General features: G+C 40.5%; 1 long non-coding RNA gene across 1 annotated transcript; it reads right to left on the reverse strand.

The window, feature by feature from the left end:
* Window positions 1-3,463: 3,463 nt before the first annotated feature.
* On the reverse strand, window positions 3,464-24,609 carry LOC140502062 (uncharacterized). The gene is made up of 4 exons (XR_011966512.1): window positions 24,521-24,609; window positions 24,027-24,095; window positions 11,587-11,664; window positions 3,464-6,035 (listed from the first exon to the last, which is right to left on the reverse strand). It is a non-coding gene; the product is annotated as an uncharacterized lncRNA (long non-coding RNA).

The following is a 24,609-nucleotide window of genomic DNA, read 5'->3' on the forward strand; positions in this document are numbered from 1 at the left end:
TGAGGGGGAGAAAATTTATAACTCAAAATCTTATGGGAGTGGATGTTGAAAACTAGAAATCAATTTTAAAAATACATGTCCTATCCATAGTTGTCAAATGTATATTATCTTCTTCTCTAATTTTTTATGATATGATTTTAATGGAGTATGTCTTATCTAAACTGCATACCAACAATACTTAGTAACAGTAGTGTTGCATTTCATGAAAGGGATTAAGTTCTAAAGTCAATATGTAAGCCAAAATCAGACATTGTCAGTTATCCTTGAAAATTCCTTAAATTGTCCATAAAATACAGTGTAGTGTTTTTAATTGTCTGGAAGGGGGTGGGAATCTCTCTAAATGTAGGCAATTTATGCTAGAAAGCAGATTTCGGATGCGGGGAAGGGATAGTTACTTTACATGTAAATGCTATTTTTCTCTACACCACACAGGAAAAAGGCAGGAGCCATGTAAACAAACAGAAGCAAATAAAAACAGCAAAGACTCAGTTGGCAGAAAAACCAAAAAATGGAGGGTGTGGGACAGAATGCTCTTTGCATCTAAGAATGATTTTATTAGCAGGCTATTGTACCAACATATGATGGATTTTTCCCCCTTTTCCTTTACTATGAGAAAAGAAAGAACACAAAGAAGTCAAAGGGAACAAAGCCATTCAATTTTGTTTTAATCAGGAATGCAAAGAAGGTCTTTTAAGTCCATACATTTCTTAGACTCTACCAACCTAAGCAGAATGAATAAACTTAAGAGTAAGATGAGATCTTTAAATCACATGCAGCATATGGGAGGCTCACACTATGAGAGGCAGAGAGGAGCCAGATCAACTAAAGGAACAACTGATTCATGTCTCCCATACTATCATCCTCACTCCAGGACAGATGTTCTCTGAGCAGAAGGTTAAATGGAATTGTGAAAGACAGGTGAGTCAGTACATTATTAAATCATGTTCTCTCTCTCTCTCTCTCTCTCTCTCTCTCTCTCTCTCTCTCTCTCTCTCTCTCTCTCTCTCTCTCTCTCTCTCTCCTCCTCCTCCTCCTCCTCCTCCTCCTCCTCCTCCTCCTCTTCTTCCTTCTCCTCCTTCTCCTCCTCCATCCTTATTTCCCCCTACCTCCCCTCCCCTGAATTCGTACATTTGAATTTGAAGTTAAATGCCTAAAACTGCAGCAGTGCTTTGCACACCACAGGCCTTTAATCAATGCTTCCTGAATTGAGTTGCACAGTACAAATTTAAGATAATGCATTCTGCTTTATTTTCCATTTCATTCTTGATATCAGCCAGCACTCTAGTGGACTCTGTCTTAGTACATCAGATCAGTATTTTTAGGGGACAGGGCCATATCTTCCTAAATTGTAATTGTTAGCCCTGAACCTGTCATCCATTACATTTAAGTTGATTGCTTTGTCTTAAATTCATTATCTGGTACTTGCCAGACATGTATGTGAGAACAAAAGGACATACTACTATTACATATGTTTATTAGGACTAAAGGTACATGTTGGGGTGTAAGCTCAGTTCTCACATGAATGGTTTTGGGCAGGTAAAAATGAGGGCTTCTTGATTGCGAGCTCTCATGAGGCCCCCCAGGGAACAGCTGTGAATTGAGGAGTGAGACTCGAGCTTTCTTGTTTCTCCACCTCTTCTCAGTGGAAACTTGCTGGGGAGAGCATCCCACCCTTGAGATTGGTCCGTGTTCTGAGCACACCTTTTGTTGATTTGCTAGGGGCTGAGAGCATGCACGGTATCCACGTGTGGACTATGTGGCTGGGAAAGCTTAAGTGGAGACAGGAGAGCCTGAGGGGGGGTCCCTCCCGGGAGCCCCTCCTCTCTTCCACCCCCATCCTCTCGCTGTGTGATCCTTGCTCCTTAAGAGGAGGGGGGTGCCTTTCTCCTGGGGAAGAACTTGCCTGCATATGGACATGCAACCAAGATCCTAAAGCCTAACCCTTGTTTGACTCTGGAAAGTCTCTTCTCTATATACGTTTATCTGGCTGGCCACTGAAGACCTGGACTAAGGTAAGATGAGTCGGGCAGCCCACTGCAATTAGGCCGGGACAGGTACACTAAAACAGTTTTCGATCAATAATGTATACGATCAAATTTTACTGATTATTCAATAGTACAAACATCATACCTTCGAGGAACAAACCACCAACTTGATTTCTAGAGGCACTGGGAAGCCTGTCTCCTACTGGCTCTCATGACAGGATTTCTTCCCTGCCCAGCTGAAAACTAGGTGCCTTCCTCTAAGGTGACATTCTGGCAAGTCTCCACTAATCAGCACTTCTCTCAAGCTAACACAGGATGTTCACATTTCTAAGCACAGGAAGAACCCATGACTGTATCCTCATTTGTGACCCTGCAGTGGACAGCTAGGGCCTCCAGTGAGGTTCTGTGGTTGTGGCTGAGGGTGTTTACATGTTACATCTAAGTTCTGATTGGTGATGGGTTACCTGGTTGTTGGCTGCTTTCATGCTTGGAGAGGAACAAAATGACGTCACTATGCCACAGTCAAGTTTTAGCGTGTCCAGCAGTGGCTGATCAGACCCATCCAAGCTCAGAATGCTCTACCGCAGGTCAGGCACAAAGAGTTCACGTGAACATTTGGAGTAGATACTCTTAATTGGCACATCCTGCATTTTCTTTGAGCTGTTTCAATTCTGCTTTGCTCATAGTGCACAGCACCTTCTTTGATGAGGGCATGCCATGCTGAGCCGTGCTGTAACTAGCCACAAAGTGGAGGTTTTAAAAAAATGAGGTTGCTCATCCTAAGTTAACATTTTATTCCTATTAAAATAGGTGGACCCTTTGTGGAGTATTTATGAAAGTGTTTCATCCTGAAATAAACTTGTGTATAGAGGAAAAGGTATCTTTAGTCGAAATAAAGAGGTGGGGTACTGCCATGTATCTGAATACATGAGCGTCCACAGAGAAAACTTACAGAAAAGTTCTTATATATTCAGGAGAAAAGGGCGGGGGGGAGAGGGAGTCGTATGAGGAGTGAGGCCGGTTCATGGGATTCCAGCTGCATCTGGCAACCTGACCAAGAAAACCCACTTCATTCTGGTTGTTTTCTCCTTGATGATCCAAGTTGCCCCAAACCTTAATGAGAGGGCCAAGGGTACTCGGGTTACTTTTGGTAGCTTGGACTGGCCCAAGTTATTTTTATTTACAGACTAAACAGAGCTCAGATTCCCAGTGTGGAGTTCAGTCCAACCTAGTTTTGAGAACAAATTGCCTTAAGAAAAGGAATGCAATGAAATTACTAGGACTATATAGGGCTTCTCTTTAAGCTACTGTCAGAATGACCTTTTGACAGGGAAGACAATATTACATTTGCTATTAACAATATTAAAATTAATTTTCCTGTGTGAGAAACACACTTGGAGGGATCACAAGACTTCCCAGGCAAGGTCAGGGAGTAAGCCCAGGTAAGCTACAGCTGCCCACTGCTTCCCTGGTTGTGACCCTCAGGAAGACCCTCATGATAGACCCATTCTCATGGAAAGAACTCAGAAACAGAGTAGGCAGAAGAAGGGATTTATTACACTTCTTGTGAGAAAGCAGGTATGCAGATCACTGAGAACACACACGCAAGTGAAGAAGCAAGAATAAGCCTAAGTATTCTTCCTCTCAGAGTTAGGATTGGTTCAGACTCTTCCTCTACATTCCCTTAATTATGCAGGCGCAGTAGTGAGGATACTTGTGGCTGGGGCATGACCCCTAGGGTCTGAGCCGTTCGTCCCTTTCCAACCTTTCTAGCTCCCCCTGAATCTAGGATGTGCTCCACCACCTTCCTTGCAAAAGAGGATATGCAAGCTTATCACCAGCTCTCGTCAGTCTGGAAGTTTTACTGTTTCTCAAGAACATCTGTGGGAGCAAAGCAAGATACAATAATATTCATTCTTACAATTCTCTCCTCTCCTTTTTAATAAGAGTTTTGCTTCCACACTTTCTGTTCATCATTGCTGTGACATATTGACAGATTACAAGGGGGCAGTCCCATTTACAAATGCAGATACAGAGACCTAAGGGAAAACAATAATGAACTATCAATTATTTCTTGAAGATTCAGAAGTCTCGTCTCATGCAGCTGTCTGGGGGGGACCATCATCTGATGAAGTTTCCGGTCCTTGGTACTTGTCTCAGTCGTCTTCCACACAGCATCTTCCTTCCATCTTCAAAACCTTCTTTTATCTTATTTATGTCCATTCTCCTATAAAACTGACCCTGGCACAATTTTAAGTTACCGTTCCTAAACCTTATATCCTTATCATTCTTCCAAATGATAAGGCCAATTGTCATGTTTAAGAAACTCACATTAGACCCCAGTTTTTTACATTTTTCATTAATCTACTCTTCATCCCCCCATCAAGAGAGTGAAAGTTCATTAAGGAATTAATAACAGGTTCCAGTACATACATGAATATATTGCATAATCAATTTTAACACAGAACATATCAAGTCATAAAACAATTCTAACTTTTAGTCATGTTATGCTTCTTTTAAGGCTTTTCCAAAATAAACTACAAGCAATTCTTCTTTTAATATTAACTGATTATAGAAAAACTGGGACAGGTATGATATTAACTAAGTAACAGAACAATATTCTCACAAACCCTTGACTTAATTGTCTTCATTCTGTTACAGAGAATTAAAGGACCCTAACTTATACATGAATACTTACATACATATATATATATGTATGTATGTGTGTATGTATATACACACATACACATACATACACTAGTAAAAGATGTCAAGGCTAAATAGTTGTTGTTTGGGCTAGAGTCCTAAGCCTATTATCTTAATTTTGGACTTACATGGTAACCTCAAATGTTCCTGCGCCAACCTATTATGTAATAGATTTGGTATTATGCTTACAAAATTTGTGATTATAGAAATTTGCCATTACAGAGTAGGGACATAGTTTAAGCAAGGGAACAACATTTCCCTAACTTCACATCAGTTCCAGGCAGGAGTTGGGTAGATTGCCAACAGCATTGAGCCAGGCTTAAATTCAGCCAGATATCAATGGAGAGATTGAGGCAGGAGAATCCTACCTCAGCTCAGGAGGAATAGTCATTCCCCCAACCTTCCCTACAATTCATACCTGCACCTCACAGGGTTGTTGGCATGTATCAGTAGCTGAGACAGACTTTCTTGATATATGCACCTGGAGTTAGACTAAAAAACAATAGTTAACAGTCCCATAAATTCTCAAATAGCACATTCCAATAATTAGTTTCATGTATGACTGTAATCTCACATTGGTTAGGGAACATCCTTAAAATGAGCTTTAAGTTCCCTGCATGCCTTGCTACACTTGTTCTAGTTCCTGAAAATCAAAGTTTCCCATGAGGGCCAAGGGCACTTGGGTCACTTTTGGTGGCTGGGACTGGCCCAAGTTATTTTTGCTTACAGGGTAAACAGAGCTCAGATTCCCAAAGTGGAGTCCAGCCCAATGTAGTTGTGAGAGCAAATTGCCTTAGAGCATAGGTATTGCTCTAGCAGATTTTCATCTGTTTCCCAAGCTTCTCTCTCTCTAGCCATGCTCAGTCTGAAGGAATGCAATATACATATTAGTTCAAACACCAACTTTAACTTATGTGTAGGTCATGGAATGAATTCAGATCAAAACAAAAACATTGAACTTTTCCATTAATGCAAAAGTATTCTACAAGTTACCTCCCTCTAAGGAAATTGCACTGAAATTCTTTTCCCCACACTGCAGATGTCTCTGATTTAGTTGCAGTAATTATTTCAGTCAACTGTATTAATGCCCCAAATTATTCTTACTTCATTTTGAACTTTAAATGTATCCCAACCCTAGTCCATGGGATAATGATTCAGCATTATGTTTGTTTCTTTTCCCTTTTATCTAATTATTCCCATAACATTGAGAAAGAATGTTGTTCATTCAGGGGATCTTATCTTTCGGAGTACAAATTGACCCAGTTATTTGATTGAAAACAGCAAGATTTCACAATTTCGTTAGACTCACATTTTTCATTGACGACTTGCTTTGATTACAGAAATCTGCCATAAAGATGAAAAGCAAGGACATGATTAGATAAAGCATCCACACACAGTATCACATGCACCTTTTAACCAGACTTAGGAATAGTGAGGTGGGAAACATTCCTGCTCAAGGGAACACAAGAGGAAACTGAATCAGAAGGATCCCCTCCCAGGCTGAGGCTGGGATTGTCCTTTCACCTTTTTCTACAAACCTCTACCCATTCTCTCTGAGCAGCTAATGGCATCTCCCCCAGATGGTGGGATCTTTTATATCAGATGGCAAGTCTCATTAATCAAAACTACCATGACATATCTTAAATTTAAATTTGTCCTAAAAATCAATCACTAGAAATCAATTTGCAAATTCTCAGCTGACAAAGTTCTTTTTTTAGAACTCCATTCCTAAAACAAATTCTTTTTCCTAGGGCTAATGACTCTGCCCACACAGTTTCCAGGGACCTGGGCAAGTTTACAAAATAACAGGGACTGACCTGGACCCCAGGAAGCAGCTGATCTGAGTGCCCCTGCTTGCCAACTCCCCATATATACAGGAGGAGTGAGCAAGAACCAGTCTGGATAAGGCTTTCATTCAATCCCCTCATTTCCATACATAGTAATCAATTAACAGTTTTAGGGTTTAGCATTAAAACTGTAACCCCAAATAATTTAGTTACAATCTTACAACTTTCTGTAAACTCTTTAACTGCAGGCACAGGTGGAAATAGCTGGTTTCCTAAATGGCAGTTATAAAACATTATATGCTGTCCAAAGAGTAGGTGTTTCCAAGGGATGCCAATCAGCTCTGACTGGCCCACATACTGGGAGGCGGGCTATGTTAAAATGAGGTCTTGAATAGTGACCTCGGTCAGTTGATCCTGACATCAATTTCCATATCACTCAACAAATAGGGAGGAATCAACATTTTCCCAGAGCTGTCCTAGCATCTCTGTGAGTTGAGATTAGATCTTTGAAAGTCCTTGTGAAGAATGACTGGACCTTGAAAGGAAGGGGGGATAGGGAATGAGGAGAATGTTAGGACAGTTTCCTAGTTTATTTTCTAACCTGAAGGCATCCTAAAGTCTCTTCCCCTTATCTTCAAATACCACAGAGCTTCACCTTATCATGGATCATAAAATTCCTTGTTTCCCCCTGTCCTGGGTCATAAAATTCTCCCTGTCTCCCTTATCTTGTTCCATCTATCTTCCTCATCCTGTCCCTAATTTTTTAACACCATAAGGCGTTGATATGAATATAATTTGCAACAGGTTTCAATATAGACTTCAGGGTCAAGTTATTACAACAAATTAGCTTACAAATAGAAATTTGGTAGTCCTTCTAAAAATCAGACAAAAGATTTTTGCAAAACATTTCTCTATAAAAGCATTTTCCCTTCATTAATAACTGTGTACAATTTATCCTGATGTTACTATAACAAAATAAATTAATTACAAGGAGATTTACAAGGTTCTTTCTTTGTATAATTACCCAGTTTCCTTTCACAAAAATACTTTTGTAATAATTCCTCATTTTAAGATTTTATATAACAATATCTTTACCATCACCGATATTTATGTAGCATTAGATTTCTTAAGGCCTTCCTACAAATTTATCCTGAATGGCAGCTGGACATAATTCCTTCTTCAATCAAGCTACAAATCTTCATTTTCAACGTTTCCATTTAGGATAAAACAAGCTTCCTCACTCCCTTTCAGCATGCTTCAGCCGTCTGAAGCTGTCACAAGGGCACCTGGCCCAGGATGGAAGGTGGAAGGCACTTAGAGCACATAGGTTTGTTGCTGCCCAGCTCACCCCCATCCATCCCCAAACCACTTTTTTCCCTCTACCTTTCATATTTTCGCTCAAAGCTTTATTCCTCTTCCCCAGTCTTTGAAACCCCTTACTCAGACTATCTCCATTTTCCTTTACATTTCGAACAGATTTTAAAAAATCATAGCTGATTTCATCCTGCTTTTCTGTATCTTAGAAAGTAAAATGAGTAAAATACTTAACAATTTACATACCAAAAAAGCTGAATTTCTCTCCTCCATCTTCTGCAAAGAGCTTTTTATAATGCATTTTAAACAAAACACTGAAATCCTAAAGTGATCCCATTGTACAAACTTTAGCTGTAGCTTTGGGATGTAATTAGACCTGGAATAAAACCTCAGCTTTCTTTTCCCTCCAAGCCCTTGCATGGTTTAGATTCTTATCAATCTAAAGCTTCTGCTAGCTGTTTCCATCATCCAGCTACCTTCTAGGATAAGCTCACCCTGCTTTTTAATCCCATTACTTATTATCTAACTTTATTCTGGTATCCCAACTTGGCCAGTGTTGGGAACCAAAAGAAAAGAATCTTAGTCTCCCACTGAAAGCCTAAGGGGGGAGTTCTCTCCCAATGTTCTCTTTCTCTAATTGTAGACCTTAGAAATTTCTCTCCACAGGAGTTCCCAGCCAAGGTCAGGGAGTAAGCCTGGGCGAGCTGCTGCTGCCCACTGTTTCCCTGGTTGTGAGCCCTCAAGAAGATCTACATGATAGACCCATTCTCATGGAAAGAACTCAGAAACAGAATGGGCGGAAGAAGGGGTTTATTACACTTCTCATGGGCAGGTGTGCTGCTCGCGAAGAACACAAACATCAGTACAGAAGCAAGAATAAACGTGAATACTCTTCCTCTCAGAGTCAGGATTGGTCCAGACTCCTCAGGGTTACATCTTCCTTATCTTCCCACTGCATTCCTTTAATTATGCAGGAATAGTAGTGAGGATACTTGTGACCAGGACATGATCCCTAGGGTCTGAACAGTTTGTTACGTCCCAGCCTTTCTAGTTCTCCCTGAAGGTAGGATGTGCTCGACCATCATCCTTGAAAAACAGAATATGTAAGCTCACCACAAGCTCTTATCATTCTGGGAGCTTTACTATTTCTCAAGGACATCGGTGGGAGCAAAACGAGATACACTTCTTACATTCTTACACTTGTCAGAAGGACGTGGGTAGGAATCATGCAGGACGAGAGAGCTGCAGTCTTCACCTTTGTAGGGAGGAATTCACATTGGATGGATGGGTCACAGATTCATTGAAGTATACCAAAGTATACTTGGTCACACTGAACCTTGCGTCACGTTTCCACCTGCTCCCCAAGCTTCAAGAGTTCTTCCTATAGCTTACTCCTGCTGCTTTCATGTTTTACTAAACAGAAGAGTTTAGAAGCAACTGAGAAGCTGGAAACTTTTTGGTGCACTTTCACATACTTCACATAAAGTTCAACGAGACCGTTATTAGCACTGTTTCTTTCAGGAGGGCAGTGTTCACATGTTGTTGTCCAGAGAAGTGGTCATTTATCCCACTTCCCACCTCAAATTCTTCCCTATCAGCTATCATTTGTTATTCTTAACCACTGAGGCAAATGCATTATGAGAAATTTCTCTTTACCCTCTATAGCAAATTAAAATACCAAAAACTGCCCTTGTGGGAAGAGATGAGGTGACTGAAAACTTCAAACAAGTAAAACATGACAAACTGTATTCATTTGTGATGGGATCTGATGATGTAATTGTAGTCATAGGTTAAGAATAATTTTTCCCTTCCTGAGATTTGTGAGGTAGGGCAGAAGTATGGTATAATAGAAAGTACGCTGGATTTGAAATCAAAGGATGTCTGTTCAGCTGCCTAGCCGTGTACCCTTGGGTATGTCACTCAATGTCTCAAGGCCTCAGTGTTCTCATTAATAAAATGACAGAGTTGGACTGGATGGCCTTTAGGGTCCCCGCTAACTCTAAGCCTATGATTCTTGATGATACAAGGGATGTGACTGGAGCAGTTGGACTGACAAGGGCAGCAGGTGTTTTCCCAGTTGGATCCAGGAAGGGTAACGATTCTTTCTGTCAGGGTTTCTCAACCTCTGACACAGGCAAACCTCCAAAAAAGGGAAGAGTTCAAAAGGAGTGACCCAGATGTCATCAATAACAGCATTATTACTAACTAATCCACTGGGGCTGGCTTGTCCACTGGCCTTAAGACTATTAAGAGCTTGCAGCATGGCCTACTTTCACAAGACTCTCCCCCAGAGTAACCACAAAATGGTACCTCAAGGACAGACAAACCAGGAAGCCACAGAAATAACCAGACTCCCCAGAACTATACTGATGTTCTCCAAAGAAGTCTCATCTTGTTCTTTTGTCCTAATGTCAGCACTGGAGAAGACAGACCACTTTAAGAACATCAGTCAAGAAGCTTAGGTTAGCAATGCTTGTTTAAAACTAACTAAAAGATACTCAAAGATCCTCTTAAAAAATAGAGAGAAGGTGATGACCTCATGAAGGTTGTAGACCATAGCTGCTGCCTTCCTTCTAACACCACAAATCTGTAGTGGTATACCGATGAGCTAAATCTAGAAAATCAGAAGCTTGAGCAAGTGATGGAGTCCAGAGTCAGATCTGAGGAAGAAAAGTTGCCATTGTTGGTGCAACAGAGACAAGCTTCTGTTCCCTGGTTTGACCTTGGATCATGGACATGAGACATTGGGCTAAGCCCTGTAGAGGGAGCATTGGTGCTGCCCAGTAAACCCTGAGTGTGTAATTTTTGGTACCCTCTGGGAAGGTGATTATAGATAGATAGGTATATTTACCGTTAATTTTACTCCTCCTTTATAACCAAACCTTTTCTTAGCTCATATTGTTGCCTACGAATGGAAAAGAGAGGGGTAAGGCTCCAGGAGGAAAAGTGGATGTTAGAGCCAGAGATACCCAGAGAACAGGAAAAGGCCTGAGGCATCAGAAGTTGGAGACTCAGGGCCAACATGGCAGTGAGCTTTTGGTTGCTCAGAACTTTAATTCAGGATGGTAGCACCAGTCCAAGAAGTTTAGGTAGAGCTTTGAGAAAGGATGAGCTATGACATATTCCACTATCCCTCAACTGAGTCCATAAATCAGAAGGGTTCCAACACATGTGCTCACAAAGCCTCCTCCTGCATTAAGGAGAGATGGGCTATTCCCTGGTCAGCGAATCATCCATGAAAGGATTCACTGGTGAGTAGCTTACTCTGTCTTGTTTGATTGTTGTGTCCTGCATCTTCAAGGAAACTGTTGGAGCTCCTAGCAAGGTGCATGCCATAACTTTTACCAGAAGGAAAAGATCTTTAAGACTCTTACACTCCCTTGAAGAGTTCTTAACTTTTGTGTCCTAGACCTCTCTGGCAGTCTGGGGAAGCCTATGAACCCATTATCAAAATAATGTTTTAAAATAAAATACATAGGATTACAAAGAAATCCAATTATATTGAAGAAAGTTGTAATCCCATCCAAGTTCATTGGCCCACCTGAAATCCATTCACAGACCCTTTGGGGTCTGTGGAACCCAGATTAAGCACCCTTGTTTGAAGGAGTGCTTTGCTCCTTTTACCTAATCATATGGAAGAAGACTATCTGCTGTTTTGTTACCTTAATATAAAGAGCTCATTAAAGATGTTTCAGATACATTTAGGCTATAGAAATAGTGAGTACAATACAGTAGATGGAGTTTCGGACCTGAAGGCATGAACACCTGGCTTTGATGCTGCTTCAGACACTCACCAGCTGTGTGACGACTCCTCTACAATTTTGCGAAATGCATCTTCATATGCATTACCTCCTTTCAGCCTCACAAGAGCTCTGCAAATAGGTAGTAGGAGTATTGTTAACCTTGTTATACAAATAAATGCTTTGAGGCTGAAAGATTAAATTAAATATCTAAGGTGATACCGCTAGTTAGTGTCAGAGACAAGATTAGAATCCAGGTCTTCCTGATTTGAAGGAAAGTATAGTATCTACTATGCCCCCCTGTCCCTTAATGCATATCATCATGTTCCGTATCACCCCAAAGCAGTAAGCCTCATACAGGACTAGAACAAGGTGCTTTCCTATACACCATTGCGTGGTGACTTCGACTTCTCTGAGTCACTAGGGTTTCCGTGCCAGATATTATCTTAAGTGAAATAGCTGATCTGTTTGTAGTTTGAGCTAACCACACGGTGAAAGAAAAGGGTTGAAGAAGGGGTGGAGGTCCTAAGCACAATGATTCCACTACTGCCTAAGATGTTGGAGTCTGAAAATAGCAATTGTATTGCTTGTTCAGGGCTTATATTGGAGGGTTGACAGATTGCTGACCAGAGTTGGCATATTAAACAAAGACTGCTAAGAATATATTTGACAGGTGTCTTGTAAATCTACTCAAAAGGATTAAACTAGAAAGAATAAGGGACGAAGAGAAGTGCCTGTGCATATCTTTTAAGTTAGAAACTATAGCTAATGATAACAATACTAGCTAACATTTCTGCAGTGTTTACTCTCTGCCAGGGACTGCACAAAGCACTGTACAGTTATCCATTTTGATCCTTACAACAATTCTGGGTGGTAGGTGCTACTGTGATCACTGTTTTACAGGTAAGGAAACTGAGATAATCAAGGATTAAGCAGCTTGCCAAGATCACACAGCTAGTAAGTGTCTGAAGCTGGTTTTGAACTAAAATCTTCTTGAAAGTAGACCCAAAGAAAGAAGAATAGCCAAAAAGACACCTAGAAATTCACAAGAGACAAAATTTAAGCACCAAGAGAATAGCAAAACCTATGGCCTCAGATGTCTGTACACAAATGCCCAAAATTTAAGCAACAAAAGTAGTGGATCCTAATGCAAAGAAGCAGATTTGTTCTCATAGGTATCACTGAGACTTAGTGGGATAATAGCCATGACTGGACAATAGCTATGCATGGATATACTTTATTCAAAAGAAATAAGATCAGTAAAAGTAGGGGTGGGATACCCTGACCCACTGCCTTACTGTGGAGGAACAGCTTGTGTAGCTCAGCGAAATTGTGAGCTATACTGTGCAACAGTTCCTTAAAAAGTAGAATTGACAAAATGGAAAAAGAGGTCCAAAAGCTCGCTGAAGAAAATAATTCCTTAATAATTAGAATTGGGTAAGTGGAAGCTAATGACTCTATGAGACATCAAGAAATAATAAAACAAAATCAGAAGAAAATGTGAAATATCTCATTGGATATTGAAATATGTCAACAATTAAAATTTAAATACTTCAAATATTGACTACAAACTGACCTGGAAAATAGATTCAATGGAGATAATTTAAGGGTTATTGGAATACCTAAAAGCCATGATCAAAAAAAAAAAAAAAGAACCTAGACATCATATATTAAGAAACTATCAAGGAAAGAAGGTATCCAAGTGTCCTTGATGAATTTCAGTCACCTGGCCCAGATCAACTCCATTACTGAATCCATTATGACTGGTCAAGTGGGATTCCCAAGCCACTGTCAGTGATACTTGAAACACTACACAAAATGGAAGTTCACCACAAGACTGGACAACAATAAATGTACTGATTTTCCAAAAAATGAAAGTAAAGCATCTGCATGCTATAGGTCAATGAGTTTGACTTTAGAACATGTAGCTAGGGGAGCCAACATGGCTTCATGAAAATCACCTCATACAAGACTGATCCCATCTCCATTTTTGATAGGATTATTAAACTAGGAAATAAAGACAATGCTTTGCCCTAATATAGTTTACCTAAAGCTGGATTAGACAATAACCTAGACAGATAGATTAAGTCCTGGTTTTATGACTGGATGCAAAAAGTAGGAATTCATGATTCTATAGCTTCAAGTTTCAAGATGGGATGAGGAGAGTATAAGTCATAGGAATACGGTAACTATTAAGGAATGATTCTGAGCAGAATGTGGCTGTGTCTAGAGAGAGTTCCACTGAGGAAGGTAAATAAACAGACTATGCAGGACTCTCAAGATCCAACCTAGTAGCATGTTCTGTGTGTTGAGGACCAGGAGGGCCATCTTACAATAGATAAGAGATGGTAGTCAAGGTGGGTCAGGTCCTGAAAGGCTTCTAGGGAACTGGAGAAGTCTCTGAAACAAAGATGCCCTTGTTGAATGATCTAGATCCAGGATGATGCAAGGTTCTTTGGGAAGTCTCTGAAGAGAGAAAGATGAGTAGTCTCAATGAGGGTTGAAATGGGGCTTCAGCACTAGAGTTGGGACAGAAGTCTAGGGGCTGGTGACCTGACTGAGTGCTCCCTAGGACAACATTGGCACACAGCACTACCTGGACTTACTATGTATTCACTGGCACATAGAACATGCTTGATAAAATGCCTGTGGACTGACTAACATCGTGGCAGGAGGTCTTTACTAGAGTATTCCAGAAATCCATGCTTGACTCTAGTTTGTAAAGCATTTTTTGTCAGTGATTTAAGTAAAGACATAGTTGGTATGCTCTATGAATCTGCAGAGGATGCGAAGCTGGGAGGTATAATTAACACAATGTATGACAGACTTACCTCTCCTGGGGACTTTTAAAAGAGTACTACTGTATCTCTTAGAGAAGAGACCAAGAACTTTAAGACTGCATAATGCTCTAAAATAGGCGCAGGAAGGAGAACCACTACCCTAAGCTAAGTACAGCCCTTAGTGTTAATGAGGAGGCCTGACCCTGCAGCCTACAGTAGCACCACACAGGTAGATGTGGTTTACCTAGAAAACAAGGAAGGAATGAGAATGATCTCACAAGATCAAGGTAATACCCTTTCAAATGAGGGTAAGGAAATGGGCAATAGTAGGTAGGAGCCTGCCTGAGATTTTCTGAAACAACCTGGTCAAATAGTAAGTCATTTTGGGAGCAACACTGAAAACCTTTGATGTGGCCGTGTCCTTTAGGAGTTCTATCTCTTAGTCTGTGGAGACAGTCTTTGAATAACAGACACAATTACAATGTGACTAAAAGAAGGATCACACCTGGTATAAAGAATACTTCCTTTTCAGAGTCCAATCATGAAGTTCAGGCTGTGAAGTGCAGCCAAGTGGCAAAAGGTTCTGGTTAATAGACTAACTGACCATCTCTAGGCTGGCCCATATTTACCAAATTGCTCTGAGGTAATGGAGTGGGTCACAGGTGAGGAGAAAGGAACTTTCCGTCAGCAAAGATAGAGAGGAACATCAGGATTGGTTTGATTGTGTTTCCCCCAAAGGGAATCCTACAAGTCTAGGACCATACTACTTATGCAAAGGCAACTGATGCCCAACAAAAGGTCAGCAGAGAACTAGCACTGGAAGAAGCAAGCAAAGCAATGAGTAACCCTGTCAGTGTCCAAGAAAGTTCAATAAAGTGGACTAAAGATCAGGCAAGGTATGCCCCACTAGGGTTCTGTACCCATAGGGCTGGATCCCTTAGATCTACTTTTTTAAATTTGCCTATCGACCAGAAGAAAACCTGGTATCCTTACTCAATATGATTTTAAAACATTCATTGATGTTCAAGGCATTATGCCAGATAGAGGAAATAAAAAGATAACAATGAAATAATCCGTGACCTCAAGATCTGTCACTGGAGAGAATAGGGAGAAAGGGATAAATAAGAGAACAAATTCCCTATATCCTTACTCCAAGATCACAGTCAATATTCTTAATCTTGGGCATGACCTCCAGGTCACATGACTAATTGTGACTGTGCCTTGTTTGATATAATCTGATATCAGATATATAATCTGATAAATCAGATTCTGGATTCTTCTCTAAATATCTATCAGGTGTTAGGAGCAAGCTGAAACTGTGTCCTTGTTGAAGGCACGGGTGGTGACTAGCAATTGTACTCATAATTTGTCCTGTGAAAAATTGGTAGGTACAATAGCATGATGAGATCTGGGTCCTACAATCCATAACGGAATGCCTCATCCAACCAGAGGAGTGTGTGCTCCCATAAGGGAGAAAGTATCCTTAAAACGCAGAAGTTAAGGCAATTGGCACCTGAGTAGCAACCCAATTTATTGATTCTCTCAACCGTGGATGTAGCCATATCATTTGTCACTGGCCCCATGTATTTTTGAGCTGTATTGCTACTACCCCCGTCCCCAACCATGGATAATTATTGGTAAATAACAAGGCTATAGTGAAGGATCTTTATCCTATGTAGAACTTGCACAAGTCTGGGGCCACTAGGACTTTGCCCCAGGGCAAGAAATTTAGATGGTGCAAACTCACAAAAATTTTACTTATACATTCTTATAAGAAAGTGGAAGGAGGTGAGAGGAGCCTGAACTCAGACACTAAGTCAAGGTATGCAGAAAGGGGGCCTGGGGTTCTGAGTGACTATGGGGATTAGGGATCATCCTTCTGATATATTTCTTCACTCTTTCAGTCTTCTTACACCTGGCTCCTTTCCACTTACTTTACAATCCAGAAGCGCCTAGTTAAGCTTCTCACTGTTTCTCATATGTGGCACTCTATATCCTGACTCTGTGACTTTTAATTGGTCATCCTCGATGCTTAGAATACTCTCCTTCCTCTTCTGGATTTCCCTGGCTTTGTCGAAGACTCAACACAAATCCCACTTTCTGCAAGATGCTCCCACTACATGTCCCTTCCTCTGAGATTCCCTCTCGTTAATCTTGAATATATCTTGTATGTACATCGTTGTTTGCATATTTTCTTCTGCATTAGAGGGTGAGCTTCTTGAGGCTAGAGGTTGTGTTTCTGACTTTCTTTGTATCCCTGGCACTTAATACAGTGCTTGGCACTTAGTAACCTTTAATTTTTGAACTCTCTCTCTCTCTCTCTCTCTCTCTCTCTCTCTCTCTCTCTCTCTCTCTCTCTCTCTCTCTCTGTCTCTGTCTCTCTCTCTCTCTCTCTCTCTCTCTCTCTCTCTCTCTCTCTCTCTCCGCTCCTGCTCCCACTCCCACTCCCATAAAAGAAATCTCTAGTTTGCCATACCCCATCCCATCTATTCAGTAAGGCTTCTCTTTCCCTGCTTCCTTTCTGAGTAGACAAGTCTTTTTCCTGCCCTTCTGCCAAAAACAGTGGCACATCTCCTAGGGAGAAATAGTAATAATAGCTAGCATTCATCTAGGTAGCAATTTAAAATTTGCAAAGCACTATAACATAAGTTCTCATTTAATCCTCATAACAAGTCTGTAAGTAGGCCCTGCTGTTACCTCCATTTTAGAGATAAGGAAACAGAGCCTAGGAGTTAAGCTACTTACCCAAGGTCACACAGCTGGTAAACTGAATGAGGCAGATTTCAAACCCACATCTTCCTCATTGTAAATCGAGATCTCTAACCACTAAGCCACCTAATTGCTAAGTAATCATGGTACTACCTTCCATTCATTGTGGTGAATGAAAGAGGAAGGCAGCCTCATTGAGGCCCTTCTGAGAGTGTTTTCAGCATGGGAGCCCAAATCTCAGAAGATGAACTAGATGACCTCAGACATCCTTTTCAGCTCTGAGATTCTACTTTCAATAACTTGTTTTTCTTAATTAAAAATATTATTTTCATAACATGAATCACAAAGTTGATGTCAGGATTCTGCCTGACCCAGTTGACTACTCATCCAGGCAGCTGTTTCCAAGAGTGCCCAATTGCTGGATAATACTCTGAGCCTATTCCACTCACCTCCAAATCACTGATGGGGATATTCATGGGAAATGAGATGTGGGAGGATTGAGTAAGGAGTCAGATGGTGCAATCAGGCTGGAAAATGCTAAAAGCAGTAATCCTATTAACTGGAAAGAAGCTTGAAAGGAGCTGGAATAATCCTCCACCTTAAGGCAAGATGGTAATAACCTGACATCTATGAACAAACATTTTTTAAGTAATTACTACATGTCAGATACTGTGCAATTAAAAAAACAAAGACAAAATTGAAACAGTCCCTGGGGTCCCAGAGCTTCCAATTCTCTTGGGAAATACATACAAATATAAGTACACAGAGAATAAGACAAGGTAATTTACGAAAGAAAGTTGAAAAAAAAGAAATATGCTGGAGCCAGATAGCCAGGATCAGAGAGTGGATGGCTAAATTTTCCATGTGAACACTTATACCTTGGAAATCAAACACTGTAAATCAGGATTTGATTTTTTTGGTTTTTGTCTTCGGGTTTTTTCACTGTGTAGACTTAAGAAAGTGATGAAGAAGATGTTAATAATGCAGGTCAAATTTAAAAGTATATCGTGGCTTTTTGGAGATCTACTTGTTAAACATTTACTGGAATACTCCTGCTTGGAAGGATCTGGAAAGGTAGAAGGTAGAACATGGTGCTTGATCTGTGTCTTGAGAAAAGTAAGGGATTCTCCCAGACAGTAGTGTGAAGGGATTGCATTCCAGGCAGCGAGAGCATCTAGTGTTAAGGCAGTGATGGGAAGTACAGTGCCATGTATGAGAAATAGCAAGAAAGTCTCTTTGGTTGAACCACAGAGCATGGGAAAAGGAGTAATGTGTGTGTCTAGGTTAGGGTCAGATTGGCAAAGGCGCTGATGAATTTAATAGAGAAGTTTCTATTTGATCTTGGAGGCAATAAAGAGTCATTGTTGTTTGCTGAGGAGAGTGGGTGGCATGATCAAATTGATACTTTAGGAAAATCATGTCAGCAACTGTCTCAAAGATGAGTTACATTAGAAGAGACTTGAATTGGGGAAGCCAATGAGGAAGTTATTGCAATAGTCCAGGGCACAGGTGAAGAAGGTATGAAATACAGTGGTGACTGTGTGTTGGATGCAACCTATTGGATAGGAGGGGTGAGGGAGAGTGAGGAGTGGGAGATAACACAGAAGTTGGGAACTGAGGAGCTGGAAATATGGCAGTACCTTCTCCCAACCCACCTTTTGCCCTGTCCAGACATCATAAAGCCTTGGTGGTGAAGTTTTTAGTAAAAGGGAAAAATGTGTACCAGGAAAGCTGGAGCAAACTGAATTTTTGGGCTGGGGTTGATGGGACATGGGTTGGGGAGGATCATCGAGCTTGTTGGGCATTTGGATTATAGGCTGCCTTGCCCGTGGGAGACACCTGTGACTCTGAAGAGCTAGAGGGGCTAACCTAGTACATTAGTGGGGGTGAGGAGGGACTAGTCTGTTTGGGAGTTTCTCAGAACAAGGGACTTTCGAATTTCCTTCTAAGCTAGCCCTGTTTATCAGGATAGGAAAGAAGACAGGTCTTTTGAGCAGACATTCTGCCCAAGAATGAAGATGCAATGTTAAAGGAGAATTTTTCTCTCAAACTTACATGAATTAAGTGAAGTTTAAGAAGGCGAGAAATTGCAGCAAGAAGACTGACATCTTCCCCGCTTTCAAAATCCTAGTACTAGAGTGCATTTGAGACACATTCTGTGTCAGTATAGGACAGGAAAGCATGGGAATGTGAATAAGGATATCTGGGTTCTGATCTCAGCTCTACCACTCACTGCATAAGCTTGAACAAGTGGATTGACCACACTGGCCCTTAGTATCCCTGGCAGTAAAATGAGGGAGTTGCGCTGGGTGATCACTAGCTTCCTTCTTGTTCTCTAGTTATGTTCTATGATCCAGCTGCTATCTTGGGCAGCTGCATCTGTGCTGGCGCTGAGCAGCCCTCCTCATCAACTTCTTACTCAACCACTGACTGAGTTACTCAAGATGTTACAAAAACTGGACAAAGAACAGAAGGCAAAAGCAATAACCATTTCAACACCAAAGAGGTAAGAAGATCATAATAGATTGCCTGCTTCCTTGTTTTTGGAAAGAGTCAAGAAAAATAAAGAGACAGGAGAAACACAGTAAAGCTTCACAGAGCTCCATGCAGAACACCTATCCTTACCCTGTGAACATATTTATTCGCATAGTTTCACTGCCACAAATATTTCCCTAACTGCGATTTTTAATTCGGAAATAATAAATGTGGTTTTCCTCACCCATTCTATGTGTAGTTAGGGTAGCAAGGTCATGCAGCAGATAGAGCAGTAGGTCTGTAGTCAAGAAGACCTGAGTTCAAATCCTGCCTCTGTCACTTACTGGTTATGGAACTGTGTGGAGTCTTAAACCTCATTCGTCTCAGTTTCCTCATCTGTAAAATGGGGATAATAATAACACTTACCTCCTCAGGTTGTGAGAATCCAATGAGATCAAAATTACAAGGTGCTTAGTATAGTGCCTGACACATGGTGGTATTATATAAATGTCAATTATTATTATTAGTTGGACAAGTGGACATGTTGCTAATAAACTCCTGTTTTGGATGAAGTAATTTTACTTTTATATTTAAGGTCACCCTTAAATTCTGTTTTTTGGTTATGTCTGATCTGCTATCAGAGAAGGTAAATGTTCCCCCAGACAATCTGGAGGAAGACCTAGGTTCAGATCCTGCCTTTGAGAAAACCTTCCTAGCTCTGTGTCCATGGGTAAACCAATGAGCTCCAGCTTCCTTGTCTGTAAAACAGGGATAAAAAAGTGACTGCATCCCAAAGTTGTTGTGAAGCACAAATGATGTAATGCCTATAAAATGCTTTGCCAACATCAGAATGCCCTGTCACTGTCACTTATTATTTAACATTTTCTCTACCATACTCTGGTAGTATTTTATTTCTAGAATGTAGTAACTTGCTGGGCAGCTAGGTGGGCTAGAGTCAGGAAGACTCATTTTCCTGTGCTCAAATTTGGCCCCAAGACTTACTAGCTGAGAGGTCCTGGGAAAATCACTTCACCCTATTTACCTCAATTTCCTCATCTGTCAAATGAGCTGAAGAAGGAAATGGCGAACCTCTCCAGTATCTTTGCCAAGAAACCCTCAAATGGGGTCATAAGAGCCAGACCCAACTAAGCAACAACAAAGAGTTCCTGTTCTTTAATGATGGAAGGTAAAGGAATCAGGCCTGGAGGGGACAGCTCTATGCTTCGCAAACAGTCATTGCGGGTTTTGTCTTTGGAACAGGAACATGGAGACTTTTGCCACTAGATTTCTCAACTGTGAATGTACGTTAAAGGCACATTTTAAATATCTTTTTCATTGCCTGTTCATTTTTGTGAGATTCATTTAATTATCTCTTGTTGAACTTCCTGTTATCTGGTAACATCTTTTTTTTTCTTTTTGATAGCAACAAAAAAAGGAGGGGGGTGGATGGGGCAGAAACTATGAAATCGTTGGTACAAGGGACTCTCAGCTGAGAACTCTCAGTTGCCAGTATAGGTCAGCCCTTTCTCTGAAAGTGATAGTCTTAAATGGTTTCTTAGAGGAGCAGCCATTCTCAAATTTTTTGTCCTCACGACACTTTACACTAAAAAATTGAGGACCCTCCCAAAGAGCTTATATTCATTTATTTATGGTTTATATCTTTCAATATTTACTATATTAGATATTAAAACAAGTTAGTATTGTTATTAAAAGAGTTTTGATTTCCTGGACCCTCAGAAAAGATCCCAAGAAAACCCCAGGAATGTGCAGATCACTCCTGGAGAATCCTGGCCATAGAGCACCTAGATACTAAATGTCTTTACCAGGGTTACAAAAGCTAGAACATATCCAAGGTGGGATTTGAACTCAGGTTTTCCCGACTCTGTGGCTGGCTGTCTATCCATTGTGCCCTGATGCTTCTCTTTCTTAGCAACAAAAATAAAAACTAACAACCCTCATCTTAGGTAATCATAGCCACTGGTTATTAAATAATATCATTTCCTTGGGTGCAGGCACATGATAGTTCCTTTGTTCAGCATATGGAATTCCATGACGTGTACTCGGTTTTCAGCAGCTTTTGACATTCTGAGCCACCATTTTCTCCCACTGATGCACACAATTTATGACAGATCTCAAAGGAGGCTCAAAAAGGAGGACATATGCCCCCTAAAGGTACTTAATACTTCCATGGAAAATATATAACATGAAAGTCAAATGGAAGAAGGAAAAAAGCTTCTCCTGATGCTCCTCTTCGTAGATGATATTATGCTGATTACATCCAGCCCTAGAACACCACAGAGCCTCCAAAATTGGCTTCCTGATCACTCAAAAGAGTTTGACCTTTCTATCTACCTGTGATGGAACAATGCATAGAGTGTAGGGCCTGAAGTCAGGAAGCGTCATCTTCCTCCATTCAAATCTGGCCTCAGACACTTCCTACCTATGTGACCCTGGGACAGTCATTTAACCCTGCTTCGTTTGTCTCAGTCCCTCACCTATAAAATGAGCTGAAGAAGAAAATTCCAAACCACTTCAGCATCTTTGCCACAAAAACCTCAGATGGGGTCGCCAAGAGTGGGGCATGACTGAAACGACCAAACAACAGCACTTACAACAAAATATACCCAGGAAAATTCAAATAGATATCTATAGAATGCCTGCTGCCTAGGCTGTGACATGCTGGTGGAAGGATTGCCTGTAGAACTGGTCCATTCATACGTATATCTTATCCAAGCACTGCAGGTGGACTGTGAGCTGGACCCACAATTGAATAGGATGAAGGTGGTTTGCATTTGAGATGTCATGCACTGTTATCATTTACCCCAACTTACTCACTGACACAAAAGCCTACCTCCTTTAATGCCAATGTCCTCATAGGAATGCTAAGCAACAGTTAACCTGGATCTTTTAAGAATCAAAATTGCAAGTGATTCATTCTTAAAAGGAAGGAAAAGTAACAGTCTCCCTCCCCCTCTATCTTTTAAGCTAAAAAGAGAGATGAAAGAACCTCTTTTTTATAGGGAAAAAGTAGTGCATTAGCTGAGGGTGTCTCTGAAATCAGAATTTTGAAATACAGACCAATTTTGCAATGATCTCAGAGGAGCTTCACCTTACATGAACAGCAGTAATTATGGGACCAGTACAGGTTATTATAAAATGACCATTCAAGGTCAGCAAGGAGCAACATCCAGCAGATACTATATCCCATTTGGCAGAGACTACACATCTTACAGAAATTGCATAACACACCCAAGCTGGGGTGGGGGTTACAGGGAAAGAGGTATAAGTAGTCCTCATGAAATAAGTACAATGATATTATCTAAAGATACAGCATCCTTATATCATTGGAGACATGACTTGTCCATCCACATGATTACCACTGCCGTAAGTGTTTCCCACGTGTGTAGGGAACACTGCCTGTTGTCCGCTAGATATGTCCATTTTTCTCCCGATGGTGTATAGATTTTTGGAAAAAATTGGTCCAAGTTTAAGGAAGAACTGATTGAATTTCTTTACTACATTGCTTCATTAAATGCCTTTTCTTTGGATGAATTTTCTCCACTGGTCAACTAATAACAGTAAATACATTGTTAGGGGTTCATAAACTATAGTTTCGAATAAATGGACCTACCTGAAGAGGCCATTGAAATTGGGGTATTATGTCTGAGGGGAACAACATGCAAGTGGAGGAATGCTCCCAAGACCACTTTGGCATCAGACAAATTAGGCAGAAGTCTTAACCTTTCTGATCCCTTCCTGTCCCTTTGCACAGAGGAAGAAAATGGAGGTAGGGTATGAGTGTAGAATGTGTTTGGAATAATGGCAGCAGGATGCATTTCCCATGAAACTTTGGACTCAAGACAAGGGTGCTGAAAGGAAAAGAACTGGGGATCATTTCCCCAGGAATCCATAGTCTCCAGTAGCTGAGATTGCTTGCACAACAGAGAAGGAAATTGCCAGGGAAATGATGCTGCATCCTCAAAATGGAAGGATGAGAAAGTTTGTTGTTTGTTCTTCATTCTTGAAGAGGACCATGACATCAAGGAGGTGATGTTATGATTGCCAAGTGAACTGAATGAGAAAGAGGGATGCAGTGGGAGAAAGGAAAGGCAGAATGGGGAAAATTTTCTCACATAAAAGAGGCACGCAAGCAAGAGTTTTTACAGTGGATGGGAAAATGGGCAATGGTAGGCAGTGCTTAAACCTCACTCATCGGAATTGGTTCAAAGAAGAAAGAAAGAATGTGTGTGTGTGTATGTGTGTCTGTATATATATAATATATGTATATACATACACAATTAAGTTATGTATAGAAATGTAACTTAATAAGGAAATAGAAGGGGAAGGAAATGGAAAATGGGAGATGATAAAAAGAAGAGCTTATTCAGGGAGGCAGTGGTTAGAATCAAAATATACTTTTGAGGAGAAATAGTATAAAAAGATAGAGAGAAGAAGAAAAAGAAACAAGAAAATGGGATGGAGGGAAATACGTAGTAATTATAAATATGAATGTGAATAGGGTGAACTCACCTGTGCAACAGAAGCAGATGGCAGACTGGGTTAGAAACCAGAATCCAATGATGTTTTCTGTATGAGGCACTTGAAACAGAAAGACACGCAGAGAGTTAAAATAAATGGCTGGAGTTTATGTAATAAACTTATTATATAGATTACATATAGTTTATACATAAAATATAGAATAAATATACTTTAGTTGAAGTAAAAAAGGCAGGAGCAGTGATCATGATTTCAGACAAAGTCAAAGCAAGAACAAATCTAATGAAAAGGGATTATCAGGAAAACTCCATTTTGCTAAAAGGTACCATAGACCATGAAATAATACCCCAAATTTTTATAGCAAGTTTCTCTGATAAAGCCCTCATTTCTTAAATACATAGAGAACTGAGTCGAATTTATATATAATATGAGTCATTCTCCAATTCATAAACATAATAAAAAATGCTCTAAATCACCATTGTTTAGAGAAAGGCAAATTGAAACAAGTCTGAGATACCACCTCTCACCTATCAGAAATGACAAATGCCGGATGGGATGAGGGAAAATTAATTACAATCATGAACTGCTGGTAGAGTAATGAAGTAGTTCAATTAGT

The sequence above is a fragment of the Notamacropus eugenii genome, chromosome 4 (assembly GCF_028372415.1).
Source record: "Notamacropus eugenii isolate mMacEug1 chromosome 4, mMacEug1.pri_v2, whole genome shotgun sequence".
In the NCBI taxonomy this organism is placed as follows: Eukaryota; Metazoa; Chordata; class Mammalia; order Diprotodontia; family Macropodidae; genus Notamacropus; species Notamacropus eugenii.